Source organism: Geotrypetes seraphini, chromosome 19, assembly GCF_902459505.1.
Source record: "Geotrypetes seraphini chromosome 19, aGeoSer1.1, whole genome shotgun sequence".
NCBI lineage: Eukaryota > Metazoa > Chordata > Amphibia > Gymnophiona > Dermophiidae > Geotrypetes > Geotrypetes seraphini.
In genome coordinates, this window is record NC_047102.1 from 7,716,309 (window position 1) to 7,736,588 (window position 20,280).

Here is a 20,280-nt window from a genome sequence, read left to right on the forward strand (position 1 = left end):
TTTGTCTCTCCCTCCCGCTGTCTGTCTTACTGTGTCTCTCCCTGCTCCCTGTGCAGCAGCAGCAGCATTTCCCTCTCTCTCCCCCCCCCCCCCCCCACTTCCTTGTGCAGCAGCAGCAAGGAAAGGAAGAGGCTGGCACTATCCCTGGGTGTGGTGGGATCAGATACCTTTAGGCTGGTCCTAGAAGGATGGCTGCAAACGGGGTGAAAGTTTGGAATACTCTGCCGCCGCTGCAGCTTGCAGCCGCCGACAGCTGCGGCGGCCTTCAGCCGCCAACAACCGCCGCTGCGGCCTACATCACCTCGGAGGGATTCTCACGCATGTGCACTCCTACCTGCGGTGCCCTACAGCGCACAAAAAACGGGCGCACGCAAGTGGGAGTGGGCATGCGCGCTTAGGGCTTTATTATATTAGATGACAAATACATATATCATCCCCCCCTTCTACTTAACCAAAAATTTGCACTCAAAATTTAAAAAAGTCTTCCCACCCTGGACGTGTATTATGAAAGGGAAAAATCAACAGAATTTTGTCAATGGCTCCCAAATATCCATAAACTTCCTATAGTGTCCCTGTGACATAGAGATTCCCACCAAAAAGTATAATTTAACCGATCCCAGTTTTTCCAGTCTCGAAGTTGGGACATCGGATCATCTATTGTACTATTGTCCCTTGATACTTAAATTTTGGAGATCCATCTGGGATCAAGTGAACAAAATATTGGAAAATCCAGTGGCACTGACGTACGATACCATCCTATTTGATACGTTAATGAGGGCTAAAAGCCAAATATCTGCTCGAAATAACAAACTTCTCTTTATAATGACAGGGGCTGCCATACAACTTATTTTGAGATTGAATTTTTGAAAATGATTGTTAGAAAACAAAGGAGAAAATGAAGGGCTGGAACAATTAATTGCGCATTTTAATTGGTAGCGTGAAACTCCACGATAATTTTTCAATTAATATTAGTGTCTGATTGCTTCAAGCTGAGTTGGATGAGAAATCCGTTTTCACCCACTTGTCCCATTTTCTCATGCATAAATGCAGTTTGATTGGGGGGGGCAGTTGAAAGAGGCGCTGCGATTGATCCTTCTTCAGATGGTACCTTCGGCAGCTGCCAAGTGAGAACTGAAAAATTGCTTTCATACATCTCCCCCCCCCCCCAAGCTGGAAATAATGAACCCCAGGTGAGGATTTGTTCCTGCTTGTCAGCACGGGGATCGCATTTTGTCAGAGGGCTTGTGTGCAGTGTGACTTTTGGAGAATTCCTTACACTGACTGTGACTTCAAGAGAATTATCTGTAGGGAAAATCCTAGTTTGGGGGGAACCATTTTTAAGCAGATTTTGGCGTTTTCATGAGAAACGTTGGCCAAGATTCGTGCCTGGTTTTGTATGGAGGTGTGACGGCAGAATGCCAGCCATATTAAATTAGGTTGCTCTTATGTAGCCCAATTATTTAGGTTTAATGAGATGACTGAAGACTTTTATTCATGAGCTGTGCATCCAAATAAGGCAGCCTCTGCCCTCATCAGAAACTTTACTATCGCTTCTTAGGGCATTTCCTGTTGAGGTCACAAACAGTTTGCTTTTCGGAAGACACTTTCTCTGTTCAGCATCTCAGTGTTTACACAAACCTTTCCCCTTTCTACTACTTATCATCTCTATTTATTTATTCAATTTTCTGTACCGTTCTCAAAGGAGAGCTCAGAACAGTTTATATGAATCTATTCAGCTACTTAAGCATTTTCCCTGTCCCGGTGGGCTCACAATCTAATGTACCTGGGGCTTTGGGGGAATTAAGTGACTTACCCAGGGCCACAAGGAGCAGCGAGGGATTTGAACCTACAATCTCAGGGTGCTGAGGCTGTAGCTTTAACCACTGCGCCACTCTAGAAATCAAAATGTAGTAAAAGTGAGCCACGTATAGGACAATCAAGCTATTGTGATATCACTGATGAGGTTGGCTCTTATTGGTGGAATGAGGCATTATGATGTCATAATACCAGTTCTGTACATTTATTTATTCAATTTTCTGTACTGTTCTTTCAGGGGAGCTCAGAATGGTCCTGGTGGGCTCACAATCTATCTAATGTACCTGGGGCAATGGGGGGATTAAGTGACTTGCCCAGGGTCACAAGGAGCAGGATGGGTTTGAACCCACAACCCCAGGGTGCTGAGGCTGTAGCTTTAACCACTGCGCCACACTCCCCTATAGCGCTACTAGACATACCCAGCGCTGTACATCAAAACATAGAAGAGACAGTCCCTGCTCAAAAGAGCTTACGATCTAGTCTAGACAGATAAACTGTGCTCAGTGGGGGAATTAGAGAGGGAAAGATAAGACAGTTATTGGTGCTTAGCAGGTGGGTTGGAGTTTGGAATTGAAAGCAGTTTGAAAGAAGTGGACTTTGAATCTGCCTAACTTGGTACATCAAGCTCTATCTGGTATTCTTCAAATCCAGTTTGTTTCAGGCATATGGTACAGCAAAGTAGAAGGAACAGTGGAGTTAGCTGTTGAAGAGAAGGGTACAGATAAGAGAGACTTCCCTGATGAGCAGAGTGCCCGGCGCAACAGAGTTCTGAACAGATTGAAGAGGAAAGATGGTTTAGCACAGTGAATCGCAAACAGTGTGCCGTGGCGAGATACGAGATTTAACTGCTGGCACAGGTGCCCGGCACATCTCTTCCAGTGTACCTCTCCCCCCCTCCCCAACGATGGAAGGATTTCCAAAACCCGGCAGTTTGTCTGGGTTTTGGAAGGCCCCTGAGCTCAGGGCTGCATCCGGAGGGCCTCTGAGCATGCGCGGATGTTGACGTGACTTGACGCACATGCTGGCTTTCCAAAAGGTTTGGACAAGTTCCCGGAGGAACGTTCCATAAACTGCTGGTGAGACAGCCGTGGGAGCAACCATTGCTTTCCCTGGATCAGTGGCACGGAATGCTGCTACTATTTGGGTTTTTGCCAGGTACTTGTGACTTGGATTGGCCTCTGTGAAGACGGGATACTGGGATAGATGAGACCATTGGTGTGATCCAGTAAGGCAAATCGTATGGTCTTATCATCGGTCGACGTCCATGCATACCTAGAGGCCCTCTAGACACGGCCTCGAGTGAAAAACGTTTGGGAGACACTGGTTTAGCGGAAGACCAGTAAGAAACAGGTTGCAGTAGTCTAGGCAAGAGGTGAATGAGGGTCTTGGTAGTGCGCTCAGAAAGGAAGGGTCTGATTACTGTAGAGAAAGAAACTGATTTTGGCAGAGCACAACACAGGACATTTGTCCTGGACAATCCCACACCTTTGCAGAAACCCCCTTCATAACTAATACATATTTTTGGATCTTACTTTATTTAAAAAAAAAAAAAAAATAAGGAAGGGAATACGTATGGTCTTCATCAGTGCAGTAAGCATGACATGGAAGTCACACACAACCCCCCACACCCCACCCCCACCAGATGTACGTTTATTTTCAATGGGCCACTTTAAATCTTAGGCAGACCTATTTTGGGGTTGGAACAGGAATACTGGAAAATAAAGTTGCAGCGTCCAGAAAACTACTGTTATCTCTCAGTAGACATTAAAGCATCAGGCCTTCACTTTTCTGGTCTTTTACACTTGAACCAAAATTTACAATTTCACTTTTAATGACTGCGTTGGTTATCAAGGACTTGTTAAATCAGCAAGGAAGGGATGCCGAACAGTTATATCATGTCCTGTTTGTTTTATTAGATGTTGCTTGAACTGGGGGAGAAGGGGGTTTGTATGTTCTTTTTTTTTAAACAAAAAAAAATAAAAATGAATACAGCATTTTATACCTTCCATGATTTTGGCTTCTCGTTTTCTCCAATTGGTGTTAAGCTTGTAGATAAAATGTAACGGAGACGGGCAGAAAACGCCGCAGCTAGGTTTCTACTAGGAAAAAAATGAGACAGACGAGTGCCACCCCGCCACTGAAGGAGTTACGCCGGCTCCCAATTGAGAGCAGGGTGAAATTCAAAATCCTATAGCTGACGCACAAAACTGTTCACCTCTCGGAACCTAGCGGCCATAACCATACGCCCCCGGCTGCTCTACGCTCGAGCCAAGAGCCCTTACTACAAATACCTTCCTTCAAAGACATCAAATACAAAAGCGCCGGGGCAAGAAAGTTCTCGGTAATGGCTCCGACGTGGTGGCATGCCCTACCAAAGGGATTAAAGTTAGAAAAGAACTCTGGAAAATTCAAGAAAGGGATAAAGACTATCTCTTTTTCAAACTACTTCAACTGAAATTATGAAGTTGACAGAGAGGAAACTAGAACTTTCAGGGATGCATGTAAATAGATGATGTTTAGCTGAAATGGCCAACCTCCATAAGAGGTAATTCATTTAGTTGAAATGACCAACCTTCGTAAGAGGTAATTCATTTAGCTGAAATGACCAACCTTCATAAGAAGTAGTTCATTTAGTTGAAATGGCCAACCTCCTTAAGGGGTAGTTCATTTAGTTGAAATGACCAACCTTCGTAAGAAGTAGTTTATTTAGTTGAAATGACCAACCTTCGTAAGAAGTAGTTTATTTAGTTGAAATGACCAACCTTCGTAAGAAGTAGTTCATTTAGTTCAAATGACCAACCTTCGTAAGAAGTAGTTCATTTAGTTGAAATGACCAACCTTCGTAAGAAGTAGTTCATTTAGTTCAAATGACCAACCTTCGTAAGAAGTAGTTCATTTAGTTGAAATGGCCAACCTTCGTAAGAAGTAGTTCATTTAGTTCAAATGACCAACCTTCGTAAGAAGTAGTTCATTTAGTTGAAATGGCCAACCTCCTTAAGAGGTATGTAAAAAAGTGTATAGTGTATTTAGCTGCAATAGTAAACCTAGTATTGCATGTGTGCATACATAGGACAACTGATTTGGTATAAGCATGTAGTAGGATGATGAATTATTGGCATAACCATGCCCGTATCAATAACTCTTAACACCACCACAGAGCTCTGTGTATAGAGCCCTCACAACTCCTTATGGTAACATCTCTACAGAAGCTAATGGATCATATCAACTTTACAGAAGCTCATATAGTGTAGCGCCCTTGCAGAGGCTCATATAGACTGCTCTGAATTGATTCCCCAGTCATAGAAGCGCTCAATAATCATAATCCTTCAGGTACTGACTGCACTGCTGGTCTTTCATCCTTTGAAAAACCTTTTTATAATACAAACATTTTACATTGTTAGGTGCCATGAACTGGGTGGTTGAGTCCTGGTTTAGGATTTCATTATTTTCCACTTATCATTTCCTGCAGTGCTACTGCCATTCTCGTCTCTCATCAGGGAGCTGTCAGACCCTGTTGCTACTATATTTCCCCCACACATAACTTCTGCAGGGGGTTCTTAAACCAGTGCTTGGAACACACCAAGTCAGTCTGATGTTCAGAATATCTGCAATGAATATGCATGAGATAGATTTTCTATGCAAATCTATCACATGCATATATTCATTGTGAATTCTCAAAAACAACACCAAAGCAAGATGCAAACAAAAGAATCTAATTTTACTAAATCAATTAAATATATCTCAGATCTGTACAATTTTATTAAAAGCATAATGGAAATACAATGGATGGGGGGAAGGAGAGGGCAATTTTCAGATTGCTGTGGGTTTGAAAATTGTGCTCCTCGTGACCCTCCGTCTTCCTGTTTTTAGCTCCTAACTGAAAAAGGCATGTGAAGACATTAATTCTTGTACTGACGCAAGCAAAAATGAATGCCATCTGCTTCTGAGGTTTTTTTTTGCCAAGATGGAAAGACGAGTTTTTTTAAGTGCATAATCAGAGTTAATTAGCTGGAATTAGGAAATTCTGGTCCTCACGGGCCACCAGTAGGTTGAGTTTACAAGATCACCATATTGAATATTCATGAGATTTATTTTTATGTAAAACAGTGACTCGTGCAAGTTACATCTTCTGATTATCCTAAGGACCAGGCACATCTTGAGGGGTGGGGGTGGGAGGCAACAGGGCAATTAATACCGCCACTGCTTAACCTGATCTGAGAATTGTGGATCACTTTATGCCCATAAAAGTTCAAGGCAATTAACAATTAAAGAAGAGACCCTACAACATGGGTAGCTTACAGAAAAAGCCATTACGGCAATTTACAATCAAAGAGGAGCGCATGCAAGACCTGGGGGGGGGGGGGGGTGGGGGGCGTTTCCAGGAAAATCATTATAGGCAAAGTAATAGAAGTTGGAGCTTGGACAACCCTGGGAAATCTAAAAGGATCATCTGTTGAAAGGTGATTTTTTTTTTCCATAAAGGAATGTTTTCAATTTTCTTCTAGTTGAGAAACGTGGATATTATGATAGTCGTCAACATCAACTGAATGCAGATGACTCTTTTTATTCCAGCTGTATCTTCTATGGATGAGCCTTTGGCTTGCCAAGGTTTCACGGGTCTTACTGCTATTTAGATCAATGGCAGCCCTATATGGGTATTTGTGGACATACCTATGGCAAATGGCCATATAGGTAAGTGTTGCTGCCTCTACTTTATTCTATTTCATTATATCATTATATTATACATTTGTCACAGAACAAACAAAATGAATTTTTGAACCATGAATTATTAAATCGTTATCTTTTTAACTCGAGTTTAAATAAAATAAAATGGTTAGGGAGATTTAAGGGTGGGATGGAGGATCGACGTAGATGATTATATGGCATTATATCAAACAAGGATAAGAACCTGAAATAAAATATATGTTTAACAATTGCATGAGCACTGTACAATACAGAGCTGCCTGTCACGTGACCATCCACTGCGAGTTTACCACCATAAAAGATAAGTCATGGTGTTATTATTTATATAGATTGGTTAGAAATTTATGTGGTGGTACAGACATAAATGATGGTCTGATGGCAGCCTGTATTCTGTTTTATACACTTGAACATTATAAGTTGTGGGTCTGAGCACTATTGTAATTCCCTGAAAAATAAACCCCCTTGTGCAACTTCAAGGTCAAAAATTGGCCAACTCAACAGCGTGGTAACCAAAATTCACTATATCTAGCCATCTGCAACCAGAAGTGGCGTTGCTAGGGAGGTTGGCGCCCAGCATTGTTGTGCCGCATGCCCCATTCTTCTTCGCCACGCTATGCACCCTCCTGGACTTTACCGCTTGGACACCTCCACCCCATGTACCTTTTGAAATGTTCGCCGGAGTGAGCAGTATCTTCCACCTGCTGCTCGCACCACCCTTGGCTCCCTTCTGGCGTCACATCCTGATCCTACGACCAGGAATTAACATCAGATGGGAACCAGGGCCAGCAAACATTTCAAGAGATACCTGGGAGAGGGGCACAGAGGAGGAGAGGTGCTGGCGCCCCACATGAAGATGACGTCCAGGGCAGTCCGCACCCCCACCACTGGTAGACACGAATGAAGTGCAATTTTTTTTTTTTTTTTTTAATTCTTTTATGATTTTGAATCAAAAACAGTGTCATACAAATGAAAGAACAAAAGATGAAGTGAGAATTCTTGACACTTACTGAACTGGCAATGTGTTTAATACTGGGACATCCAAATTTACAACTGTACAAGAATTTAATGCTGTTTTTTCCATCCCTCCTCCTTTCCTCTTATTTAGGAGCAAGAGTGGGCCATGCGATCAAAAACCATATGTGTGTGGGCTGCATGAATATCTGAGCCTGTCATCAAAATCTATGCATTGCTTCTGAAATCCATATCCTCCAAATACTTCTGCAAACCTGTATGCTCGCTAAATAGATTTTTTTTAAAAAATTATTTGTTAATCTTAAATGGGCTTGAGTCCAGAGGTTAGGTGGACCTCACTGGACATCACTATGTTTTACTGAGGTAATTAAATTATGCCATGCCACAAGCCCAAAGCTGATTCACCCGTGGTTGCATGCTCCCTTTTCCCCCTCCTCCCTCCCCCAGCTACGTATATGGACCTCCGGCCTCTGCTTTAGTTGAGGATCGGGAACCGCAGGTCCAAAGAAGAACCGAGTCTGGTTTTGACCCCTGTCTCTTAAGATATGGAACCTATCGGATTAACCTAACCTATCGCTTAGAACCTAACGGATGTAGCGGTATATAAGAAATAAATTACATTACATTACATATGGAGCGGGTGTCCTAACGCGGTTGTACAATGATGTATTTCGATTTCTATCCCGTTGTTCTCAAAGAGCTCGGAACGGGTTACGGGTTAAACACACATCGGGCTCCTTTTATTAAGGTGCGCTAGCGTTTTTGGCGCACGCCCAAAATTACAGTACGCTTCTAGAATAACGCCAGCTCAATGCTTGCGTTAAGGTCTAGCATGCACGACAATTTAGCACGTGCTCTGTGCGTTAAGGCCCTAACGCATCTTAGTAAAAGGAGTCCACAGTTTACTCGTTACCAGGTTACAATTTACACTAGATTTGGCATAATTTCAGTACAAGTTTCCGATAGAAGTTTTTCCTAGCTAGACACATATTTAGAATCTAATACTGATGGACATAATATACAGTTTACCGGTTACAATTTGTCCTGGTTATTCATACAGTGCAAGTTTTCCAGTACAAGTTTTCTCTTAACTGATAAAGTTTACAGGTTGGATTTGCCCTAGTTATACCAGATTTTACCTTATAATCTTTCCTTATGTGACACGTTTATAACATGCTATTGGTGGATACTACGCTGCAGAAGAGTTGCTCAAAAGGTCAGACAGGCAATAGCCCCCCTCCCTATTTTTTTTTTTTTTTAAGAATTAATGCTAAACTGAGAACTGTAAAAATGGGCTGAATTCTGTTGGAACAGTGTAAAACTGACCCAAAGAGCTTCACCAGGAGCTGAATGAAAAACATCTTTAGAAGTCTACATCAAAGGCAAACGGTAATGCGGCTGTTAACAATTTCAGTTGGGGGTTGGAGGGAGTGTTTGTGGCGTGACGGGGCACCCCTGCTCCTGCATTCTATCCATCTTCAGAGGAAACTGACAGGCATAGGGATGATGAAGCGCAGGCGAAAACTCCCTCAGGAGGTCAGAGGCAGGGTCATATCAGCTGCTTCTTTTCTCATCTGGTTTGAGTTGCTCGCTGGATCCAGTCTGGAGGAACCTCTTAGCTGTACTTATCTGTTTTATGAAATGAGTAGTGTTCAAGCATGTCTAGCTAACACTAATCATGAACGAATGACTTTGGTGCCCTTTCCACAAACTCCAGACAAGAGGAGCATTCATTTGTCAGACCATGGGACCCCAAGGCACCAAGCAGGCTGCCAACTTTTGGCTGCGTTTGACCCATCTTCCATGACCACATTCCATATTTCCCGAACAACATTGGGCATATTTTCCATTCCTCCATTTAGGTCAGGCTCATAGTAACATAGTAGATGACAGCCGATAAAGACCCGAATGGTCCATCCAGTCTGCCCAACCTGATTCAATTTAAATTTTTTTTTTTTTTTTTTTTCTTCTTAGCTATTTCTGGGCAAGAATCCAAAGCTCTACCCGGTACTGTGCTTGGGTTCCAACTGCCGAAGTCTCCGTCATATTGTTTCCTACGCCGTTCACAAATCACCGACTTCTAGGACGCCAGCCTTCTTCAAATGCTTCATTCAATAATGGCGCCAGACGAAGTAAACTGACTTTTTTAAGCATTACTTCGGCTTAAGTGCTTACTTCGGCTGGCGCCATTATTGAATGCAGCGTTTGAAGAAGGCTGGCGTCCTAGAAGTCGGTGATTTGTGAACGGCGTAGGAAACAATATGAGCCTGACCTACATGGAATAATGGAAAATATTCTGCTAATTGGACGAAGTTTGCATTTGTTGGAACTTGGTCACATTTTTCCTGATCTCCTGAGGAAGCCACGGGTGAAACGGACCCCGTTGGGATCGGTGATAAGAAGTTCCATAACAAAGTTCCATTTTTTAAGTTAAGTTCTTTGTTCCTTACAATGATATGGATTTTTGATGCTATAAAACTTTAAAGGATGTTATAGATTGTTATAGGGAGGAGGTGGTTGACTGATGATTATCACAAAACCCACAGCCTTGTCTGCTCTATAGTGATTTGGGTAAATATCTGAGGTCTTTCCGCACTCCTATTTCTGTTTATGCCAACATTTACATGTCTCTGCAGCCAACATATTTTATGTAGAAGAAACATAATATTTTACAAAAAATCTTTTGGTGATATTATATATTGGCTTCACATATATCATGAGAGCCATCCCAGAAGCTTGGAGGAAGTTCTTCACCTAGAGAGAGGTAGAAAACTGGAACGCTCTTCCGGAGTCTGTCATAGGAGAAAACACCCTCCAGGGATTCAAGACAAAGTTAGACAAGTTCCTGCTGAACCAGAACATATGCAGGTAGGGCTAGTCTCAGTTAAGGCGCTGGTCTTTGACCAGAGGGCCGCTGCGGGAGCGGACTCCTGGGCACAATGGACCAGTGGTAGTTCTTATGTTCTTTTTCTTTTTCAGAAAGCATCTCGTACTCCACAGAAATGCAATATTCATTCAGAACTGCCACTAAGTGATCTCAAACTCGCGGCTCGGGGGCCACATGCGGCCCACCAGGTACTATTTTGAGGCCCTCGGTATGTTTATCATAATCACTAAAGTAAAATAAAACAGTTTCTTGATCATTTTAGCTATAAATGACAATAGTATTATTAAGACAGCCAAAAGGAAAGATTTATAAACTATAAAGAGTTTTACCTCATGCAAAATTGTTATTTCTTTAATAAGATATTATTTTTTTTCCTGAGGCCCTCTAAGTACCTACAAATCTAAAATGTGGCCCTGCAAAGGGTTTGAGTTGGAGACCACTGATCAAGGACTATGTCATCATTTATAAACAGGAAGAAGTTGAGAAAGCCTAAAGGACCTTCATTCAAAAATGTTGCAAGCCACAGGGTAGCCAGAATGATAACAGTAGGCTAGAATACCCTGAAAGCAAGGTCTGCCTCACAATACCAATAGGCTATAATTCTCCAGACACTAGTTGAGTGTGTCTGGAAGAATAGGACACCTAAAATTGATTGAGTTTAAAATACATGATAAATATTGTAAGTCGCATCTTAACCAAAATCTCATTGAATGTTGATTACTACGTGCGATGCATTTAAAAATGCTTAAAAGTCAGACCCTAAACAAATTATTTTGCATTGTAATCGAATGACAATGACTGCATGAAATGTACTTCAAATCCTAATTGTATTCAAAATACAATGAAGGTAGCAACTGGCGCCTTGTAACTGAATTTGATGATTGCATGAACCATATCTCTAATAATGAATTTGCAAAACTTATATTGTAATAATATGAGTTATACAACTGTGGGACCTTATCTATCCAAAGAGAGAGGCCATTTGGCTGTCCTTTGAGAGGTTTCCTTCTGCCTTTCTTGCATCACATATTAGCACCCTATTCTGTAAGAAATTTATGGATTTACTAACCATGGAGGTGGGCTACAAATTTTATTTATTAAGAAAGAAAGGCTTTATACTTTCCCTTACAATTTCCCTAAGGCTGAAATTCAGCCTGTTGTACTCGGTGATTTTAAGTCCCCAATATCTGTGGTCAAATTTAAGCTGAATATTCAATGCCAGGACCCCAAATAGCCAAGTAGGAAAAGTTACGACTGAAAAATGATTTCCTCCTAATTGTTTTAAAGGCACTCAATGAATAGTTAAGCTCTGGAACTTGACAGAGGAGGATGTGGTAACAGTGGCTAGCGTATATGGAGTAAAAAATAGGTTTTGACCAGTTCATGGAGGAAAAGTCCATAGTCTTCTATAGAGAGAGATGGAGGGGGAGCCATTGCTTGCCCTGGGATTGGTAGCATGGAATGTTGCTACTATTTGGGTTTCTGCCAGGTACTTGTGAACTGGATTGGCCACTGTTGGAAACAGGGTACTGGGCTTGATTGACCATTGGTCTGACCCAGTATGGACATTCTTATGTACAGAACATTGAAGCCATCATGACATCACTGATGAGACTGGCTCCTAGACTTTGGTGGAATGAGGCTTTATGACATCACAGTCTCAGCTCCGGAAGGTTGGTACTAGTTGGGTTTCTGCCAGGTACTGGATAGTGATGGGACTAAATCGCACGAGACAACGGCGCGCAGACAACTGAGCGCAAGGTTGACGAAGCGCCGAAGAAAAGCACTATTTTAAAGGGCTCTGACGGGGGGGGGTATGGGGGGAACCCCCCCCCCCCCCCACTTTACTTAACAGACATTGCGCTGGCGTTGTGGGGGGTTTGAGGGGTTGTAACCCACCACATTATACTTAAAACTGAACTTTTTCCCTAAAAAACAGGCAAAAAGTTCGGTTCCAAGTATAATGAGGGGGGTTACAACCCCCCAAACCCCCCACAACGCCAGCGCGATGTCTGTTAAGTAAAATAGGGGGGTTCCCCACCAACACCCCCCGTCGGAACCCTTTAAAATAGTGCTTTTCATTGGCGCGCCGTCAACCTTGCGCTCAGTTGTCTGCGCGCCGTTGTCTCGCGCGATTTTGTCTATGAACCGACCTGGATTGGTCACTGTTGGAGACAGGGCAGTGGGCTAGATGGGCCGAATAAAGCAAGCCCTGACACTAGCCGGACAGTGAAGCAGAGTCAGTGCTTGGTTAAGTGCCTGCTGATAATCACCAACCAGCCTGTTCAACATGGTTTAAGGGGGCTGAATATTACCCCCATCCTTTCTCTAAACGTTATACAGCAGGGCGTCCAGACATTTCAAGCGGAGCTGTTATCTTGTCATCTCAACCGCCATACTTCTAAATGGAAAATAATTAGCCTCCGCTGTCTCTTTCAATCTGCTTTTATTTGCATGAAACAGCACAACCAGAAGACAAGCAGAGAGTTACTGAGGGTCTGTGCTTAAATTTATGCCTTCCAAGTTTAAAAAAAAAAAATCAAAAAGTTTAGATTTAAAGGTGCAGAAGAGCAGCGTCAATATGTGCTTCATGGCTGGGATTGCAGAGGACATGTTCATAAGAGCTGCACCAAACACATCCCTCCTCTTGCTGTTACAGTGTGCATTTCATTTGAATATCTTTTTTTTTTTTGAGCACTGGAGAGCTATTTTTTTCTGCCCTGTTGTGGAGGTGTGGGATCTGCACTGTTGGCTTTTCCATGAGTTGCCTGTTAGGCTGGTAGAGCAGATGTACATGACTTCCAATCTCTTTCAAGCCATTGTTAAATCTTAGTGACCTTAGAACACTTAGCATCTTCACAATGGAGCCTGAAAGAAGAAGTATCCAGAGACTGGTACTCATTGGAAAAGAACCTTAACCAGCCAAATTTAAAAATAAGCGGTTAGCATTTAAAGCAAAACCAGCTATATGGGGGGAGCAGAGTAGCATTAGGCTGGTTAAGTACCAATATTCAGGCCCAGGTCACTGCAGAAGTCAGTCCTAGCTCTATGCAGTGGCTTATAGTTGGTTAATTCTGAATATTGCAGTTAACCAGTTATGGTGTAGCTGACTTCAGGCTTTCTCAGTGCCAAAGCTCGAACATGGCCTGGCATTGAATTTCTGGGCATAAAGTCACCAGCAGTCAGCAAAACACTGAATGTTGCTGGATGACTATTGACCCCCTTGATTTTTAGAATAGCATCTACCATTTTGCCCAGCACTGACGTCAGGTTCGTTTGCTTATCATTTCCCAGATCACTGCTGCAGCCCTTTTTAAGTACCGGTATTACATTAGCCACCTTCCAGCCCTCATTCGCCGTGACCATTTTCAATGATAGATTACATATTACTGGCTCAGGTTATCAGTTTAATGGATGAGCTCCTTCAGAACCCTGGGAGGAAAACCATCCAGCCCTGGTGATTTGATACGCTTAAGTGTCTCAGTTTGTACTACTACATCTTCTAGAGTTACAAGGATTAGTTTTGCTTGCTCTCAGTCACCATCATCAAACAAGGCTTCCAGTGTGGACATGACCCCAACATTGTCCTCTGTAAAGAGCGAGGCAAAGAATTTATTTAGCTTCTCTGCTGTTATCGTATCCTCCCTGAGCACTCCTTTTACCCTTTGGTCATCTAGCAGTCCAGATGATTAGATAGATAAGGAGCCCGCTGGGAAAGACAGGGGAAAATGCTACAGTACCTGAATAAATTCATGTAAACTGTTCTGAGCTCAGAAAATAGAATGAATGCATGACATTGACAGCACAATAACTGCCGAACACCCTCACACACCAACGCTCAGATGACATGCTGCAACTTTCCAAAACAACAAAGTTGTCGTTCCAGGTGCTAAAGAACTTCAGCAATGAAAATGTTAACCTGTTGCCTTTACTTCCATTGTTCTGGGGCCAGAACTAAGAAACATGAAATATGGCTGCCTATTATGATGTCTTTAGTATTCCAATGGCATTTATCGTATTTCTGTTATATGACTGTTTTACAGTGCAGTTAAATCATTATATTCTATGAACGTGACCATTTATTTTTTTCATCAAAAGAGGACATCTATTAATTGTCAGTCCTGCCCCGCCCCCAATTCCTTCCATTCATTTTTCATGTACACACATCTTATTAATTCATAATGCTAACCATAAAAAATTTTTTTTTAAAAACTTACAAAGCACACTATATGCAGAGAAAATGTTAATTATCATTTATATTTGGGGGGTTTCAAAGATGTCAAGGCAGATGACTTTAAAATATGTAATGTCACCTCAGCAACTATAGAAAAATAGATAAATATAGTGCAAAATATAGAGAGCAGATATAAATTCTCAAAATTGGCACATTTTGATCACTAAATTGAAAATAAAATCATTTTTCCTACCTTTTCTCTCTGGTGATTTCATGAATCTCTGGTTGCGTTTCCTTCTGACTGTGTATCCTTTCTTTTATTTCTTTCTTTTTGCACTCAGGCCCAACAATTGTCCCTTTCGATTCCCTGCCTCCTTCCTTCCTGTGTCCTTAGTGTCCCCAGTGCCTCCTTCCTAGGTCCTTAGTGCCCCCAGTGCCCCCTTCCCATGTCCTTAGTGCCCTTCCCATGTCTTTAGTGTCCCAGTGCCTCCTTCCTATGTCCTTAGTGCCCCAAGTACCTCCTTCCTATATCCTTAGTGCCTCCAGTGCCTCATTCCTATGTCCTTAGTGCACCAAGTACCTCCTTCCTATGTCCTTAGTGCCCCCTGTGCCTCCTTCCCATGCCCGTGTGCCCCCAGTGCCTTCATCCTATGTCCTTAGTGCCCCCAGTACCTCCTTCCTATGTCCTTAGTGCCCCTTCCCATGTCTTTGGTGCCCCCAGTGCCTCCTTCCTATGTCCTTAGTGCCCCTTCCCATGTCCTTAGTGCCCCCAGTGCCTCCTTACCATGTCCTTAGTGCCCTTTCCCATGTCCTTAGAGCCCCAGTACCTCCTTCCTATGTCCTTAGCGCCCTCAGGGCCTCCTTCTTATGTCCTTAGTGCCCCCAATACCTCCTTCCTATGTACTTAGTGCCCCCAGTGCCTCCTTCCTATGTCCTTAGTTCTGCTTCCTATGTCCTTAGTGCCTCCAGTGCCTCCTTCCTATGTCCTTAGTGCCACAAGTACCTCCTTCCTATGTCCTTAGTGCCTCCAGTGCCTCATTCCTATGTCCTTAGTGCACCAAGTACCTCCTTCCTATGTCCTTAGTGTCCCCAGTGCCTCCTTACCATGTCCTTAGTGCCCCTTCCCATGTCCTTAGTGCCACTCCTGGCTTGACGTACACAAGCTTTCTTTGAATGTGAACAAGTCAAAACTAATGTTTTTTCCAGTTAAAAATGGCCTTTCTCTTGAATCCCCACTAATACTTAAAAATCTACCTATCAAAGTGGTATCCTCTCTTAAATTGCTGGGAGTTACATTTGATAGTAAATTTTCTTATCACTTACATATTAGTTCAATTGTTCAACGTTGTTTCCATCTATTACGTTTGATTAAAGCTTTAGCAAAATTGTTCGAGCCCTCTGCTCTGAACATTTCAATTCATTCACTTGTCATTTCATGCTTAGACTACTGTAACGCCCTCCTCAAAGGCATTACAAAAAAGGAAATAAGAAGACTTCAAATAATACAAAACATCGCAGTAAAAATCATATACAATGCAAAAAAGTATGATCATGTCACTCCCCTCTTACAGAAAGCTCATTGGCTTCCAATAGAACATAGGATCACTTACAAAATCCTTTTACTTACTTTTAAAACCAGAGCAAATAATCAAGCTGAATTTATTAACAGCCTACTTATTCCATATAATCAATCTAAGACTCTAAGATGCACAGCTCACAACCTTCTAACTATTCCCTCGTTGAAGTATATCAGTACAATGGGGGCTACAATTTTTTCCGTTATTGCCCCCTTGCTTTGAAATAACAAGTCTTGCCAATTTTAAGGCAAAGTTAAAGCCTTTTTTATTCCTTGATGTCTTTGTTACTTAAACTGCCCTTTTAAGGACAAACCAGATTGGAAAGGTTTTTAACTCCAGTCTCCCTTCCTTTTGTTCTTTTCCTTAAATGTTCTTTCTATCAATTGTAGTTCCACCCTTCTTCCCCTTCATTCCCGTTCGTCAATGTTTTTAAAAATTTGTATTTTTCCCCATTTTGACTTTGACTACACTCTGACACTGTTTTGGTATTTTTGTACACCGCCTTGAAGGTTTGATTAGGCGGTATAAAAAATTTTAAATAAACGTGAAACTTCTTCCCATGTCTTTAGTGCCCCCATTGCTTCCTTCCCATGTCTGTACAGGAAAGAAGTGAACAACTAAACTTAAATATAAAGAGTGAGTGAAAAGCTCACGAGGTGGGGTGTCAGATATGACCAGTACAAGCAATAGTGCTTTCAAAGGTCTAGCAGTTCTTCATTCATCCCCCTCTGTCTTCTTATATATAGTAGTTTTTGAATTTTTTTGAATTTTTTATATATTCATGTTTATATTCAAAAGACTTATCTTATAAAAACTTATCTTCAATCCGATTCATTTGTTTATATTCAAAAAGGCTTATCTTATGAGAACTTATCTTCATAGGCATTGATAGAACATGTCTTATGTTCCAACATTCACTTAGTACTCCCCTCTGCCGACGCGTTTCGCGGAGCTTTGTCAAGGCAGGGGCACTGCATAATTGAAAATATCCTAAATGTCTTGAAGAGCGGCTTCTGAAGACATTTAGGATATTTTCAATTATGCAGTGCCCCTGCCTTGACAAAGCTCCGCGAAACGCGTCGGCAGAGGGGAGTACTAAGTGAATGTTGGAACATAAGACATGTTCTATCAATGCCTATGAAGATAAGTTCTCATAAGATAAGCCTTTTTGAATATAAACAAATGAATCGGATTGAAGATAAGTTTTTATAAGATAAGTCTTTTGAATATAAACATGAGTATGTAAAAAATTTAAAAAAATTAAAAAACTACTATATATAAGAAGACAGAGGGGGATGAATGAAGAACTGCTAGACCTTTGAAAGCACTATTGCTTGTACTGGTCATATCTGACACCCCACCTCGTGAGCTTTTCACTCACTCTTTATATTTAAGTTTAGTTGTTCACTTTTTGCTTATTCACGAAACGTATTTAAAGGATGTACAGGAAAGAGACATGGACAGAAGTGGTTACTTTTCAAAATAAAATACTTTGCAAACCAATGTAAATGGTTTTAAAAATTTTCTACATGGCCCTGTGGTTGACTCCTGCTTTATACAACAGGAAAAAAGGGACACAAGTGAGATAAGTAAAACTCTATATCCAGATAACCTTTTATTGTCAAAAAGTTGATTGCCATTATCAACGTTTGCACGAGATCAACAAAAATAGTAGTTGATATGAAAAGGACCCAACCAGGTCCATGTTTCGATATACAGTGCTTTCCTCAAGAATATTGCGTCCAGCACTGGTCGCCTTACTTGAAGAAGGACACAGTACTACTCGAAAGGGTCCAGAGAAGAGCAACTAAAATGGTTAAGGGGCTGGAGGAGTTGCCGTACAGTGAGAGAATAGAGAAATTGGGCCTCTTCTCCCTTGAAAAGAGGAGACTGAGGAGGGACATGATCGAAACATTCAAGATAATCAAAGGAATAGCCTTAGTAGATAAAGGCAGGATGTTCACCCTCTCCAAGGTGGAGAGACCGAGAGGGCACTTTCTAAAGTTAAAAGCGGATAGATTCGGTACAAACGTAAGAGAGTTCTTCACCCAGACAGTGGTAGAAAACTGGAACGCTCTTCCAGAGGCTGTTATAGGTGAAAACACCCTCCAGGGATTCAAGACAAAGTTAGACAGGTTCCTGCTGAACCAGAACATACACAGGTAAAGCTAGACTCGGGGCACTGGTCTTTGACCTAAGGGACGCCGCGGGAGTGGACTGCTGGGCATGATGAACCACTGGTCTGACCCAGCAGCGGCAATTCTTATATTCATATTGCCCCTTTCCATGTCCTTAGTGCCCCCAGTGCCTCCTTCCTATGTCCTTAGGGCACCCAGTGCCTCCTTCGCATTTCCCTAGTGTTCCCAATGCCTCCTTCCCATGTCTTTAGTGCCCCTTACCATGTTCTTAGTGCTCTCATTGCCTCCTTCCTATTTCCTTAGTGTTTCATCCTAAGTCTTAGTGCCCCTAGTGCCTCCTTCCCATGTCCGTAGTGCCCTTTCCAGTATGATTAAAAGGTACAAGGGAGTTATGATTAAAAAGGTACACGGAGAGTATGATTACAAAGGTACAAGGGAAGGTATAATTGAAAAGGTACAAAGAGGGATATGATTAAAAAGAACAAGGGGGGTATGATTAAAAGGTACAATGGAGGGTTTTATTAAAAAAGTGTAAGGGGTACCTTGTACCTTTTTAATAAATCCCCCTTATACCTTTTAATCATACCTCCCTTGCACCTTTTTAATCAAACCCCCTTGTACCTATTTAATCATACCTACCTTGTACCTTTTTAATCATATCCCTGTCTACCTTTTTAATCATACCTCCCTTGCACCTTTTTAATCAAACCCCCTTGTACCTTTTTAATCATACCCCTTGTACCTATTTAATCATACCTACCTTGTACCTTTTTAATCATATCCCTGTCTACCTTTTTAATCATACCTCCCTTGTACCTTTTTAATCATACCCCTCTTGTACCTTTTTAATCATACCCCCTTGTGCCTATTTAATCATACATCCCTTGTACCTTTTTAATCATAACACACTTTTACCTTTTTAATCATAACCCTTTGTACCTTTTTAATCATACCTCCCTTGTACCTTTTTAATCATAACACCCTTCTACCTTTTTAATCATACCTCCCTTGTACCTTTTTAATCATAACCCCCTTGTAACTTTTTAATCATACCATCCCTTGTACCTTTTTAATCATAACCCCCTTGTAACTTTTTAATCATACCATCCCATCTACCTTTTTAATCATACCTCTCTTGTACCTTTTTAATCATACCCCCCCTTGTACCTTTTTAATCATACCATCCCTTGTACCTTTTTAATCATAACCCCCTTGTACCTCTTTAATCATACCTCCCTTGTACCTATTTAATCATACCTACCTTGTACCTTTTTAATCATATCCCTGTGTACCTTTTTAATCATACCTCCCTTGTACCTTTTTAATCACATCCCCTTGTACCCTTTTAATCATATCCACCTTGTACCTTTTTAATCATACCCCGTTGCACCTTTTTAATCATACCCCTTGTACCTTTTTAATCATACCCCTCTTGTACCTTTTTAATCATACCCCTTTGTACCTTTTTAATCATACCCTCCTTGTACCTTTTTAATCATACCTCCCTTGTACATTTTTAATCATAACCACCTTCTACCTTATTAATCATAAAGGTACAAATGGGTTATGATTAAAAAGGTACAAGGGAGGTATGAATAAAAAGGTAAAAGAGGGTTATGATTAAAAAGTTACAAGGGGGTATGATTGAAAAGGTGCAAGGGAGGTATGATTAAAAAGGTACAAGGGAGGTATGAATAAAAAGGTACAAGTGGATTATGATTAAAAAGGTAAAAGGGAGGTATGACTAAAAAGGTACAAGGGGGTTATGATTAAAAAGGTACAAGGAAGGTATGATTAAAAAGGTACAAGGGGTATGATTAAAAAGGTACAAGGGAAGGTATGATTAAAAAGGTACAAGGGATGTTATGATTAAAAAGGTACAAGGGAGGTATGAATAAAAAGGTACAAGGGAGATATGATTAAAAAGGTACAAGGGATGGTATGATTAAAAAGGTAGAAGGGGGTTATGATTAAAAAGGTACAAGTGTGGTATGATTAAAAAGGTACAAGGGA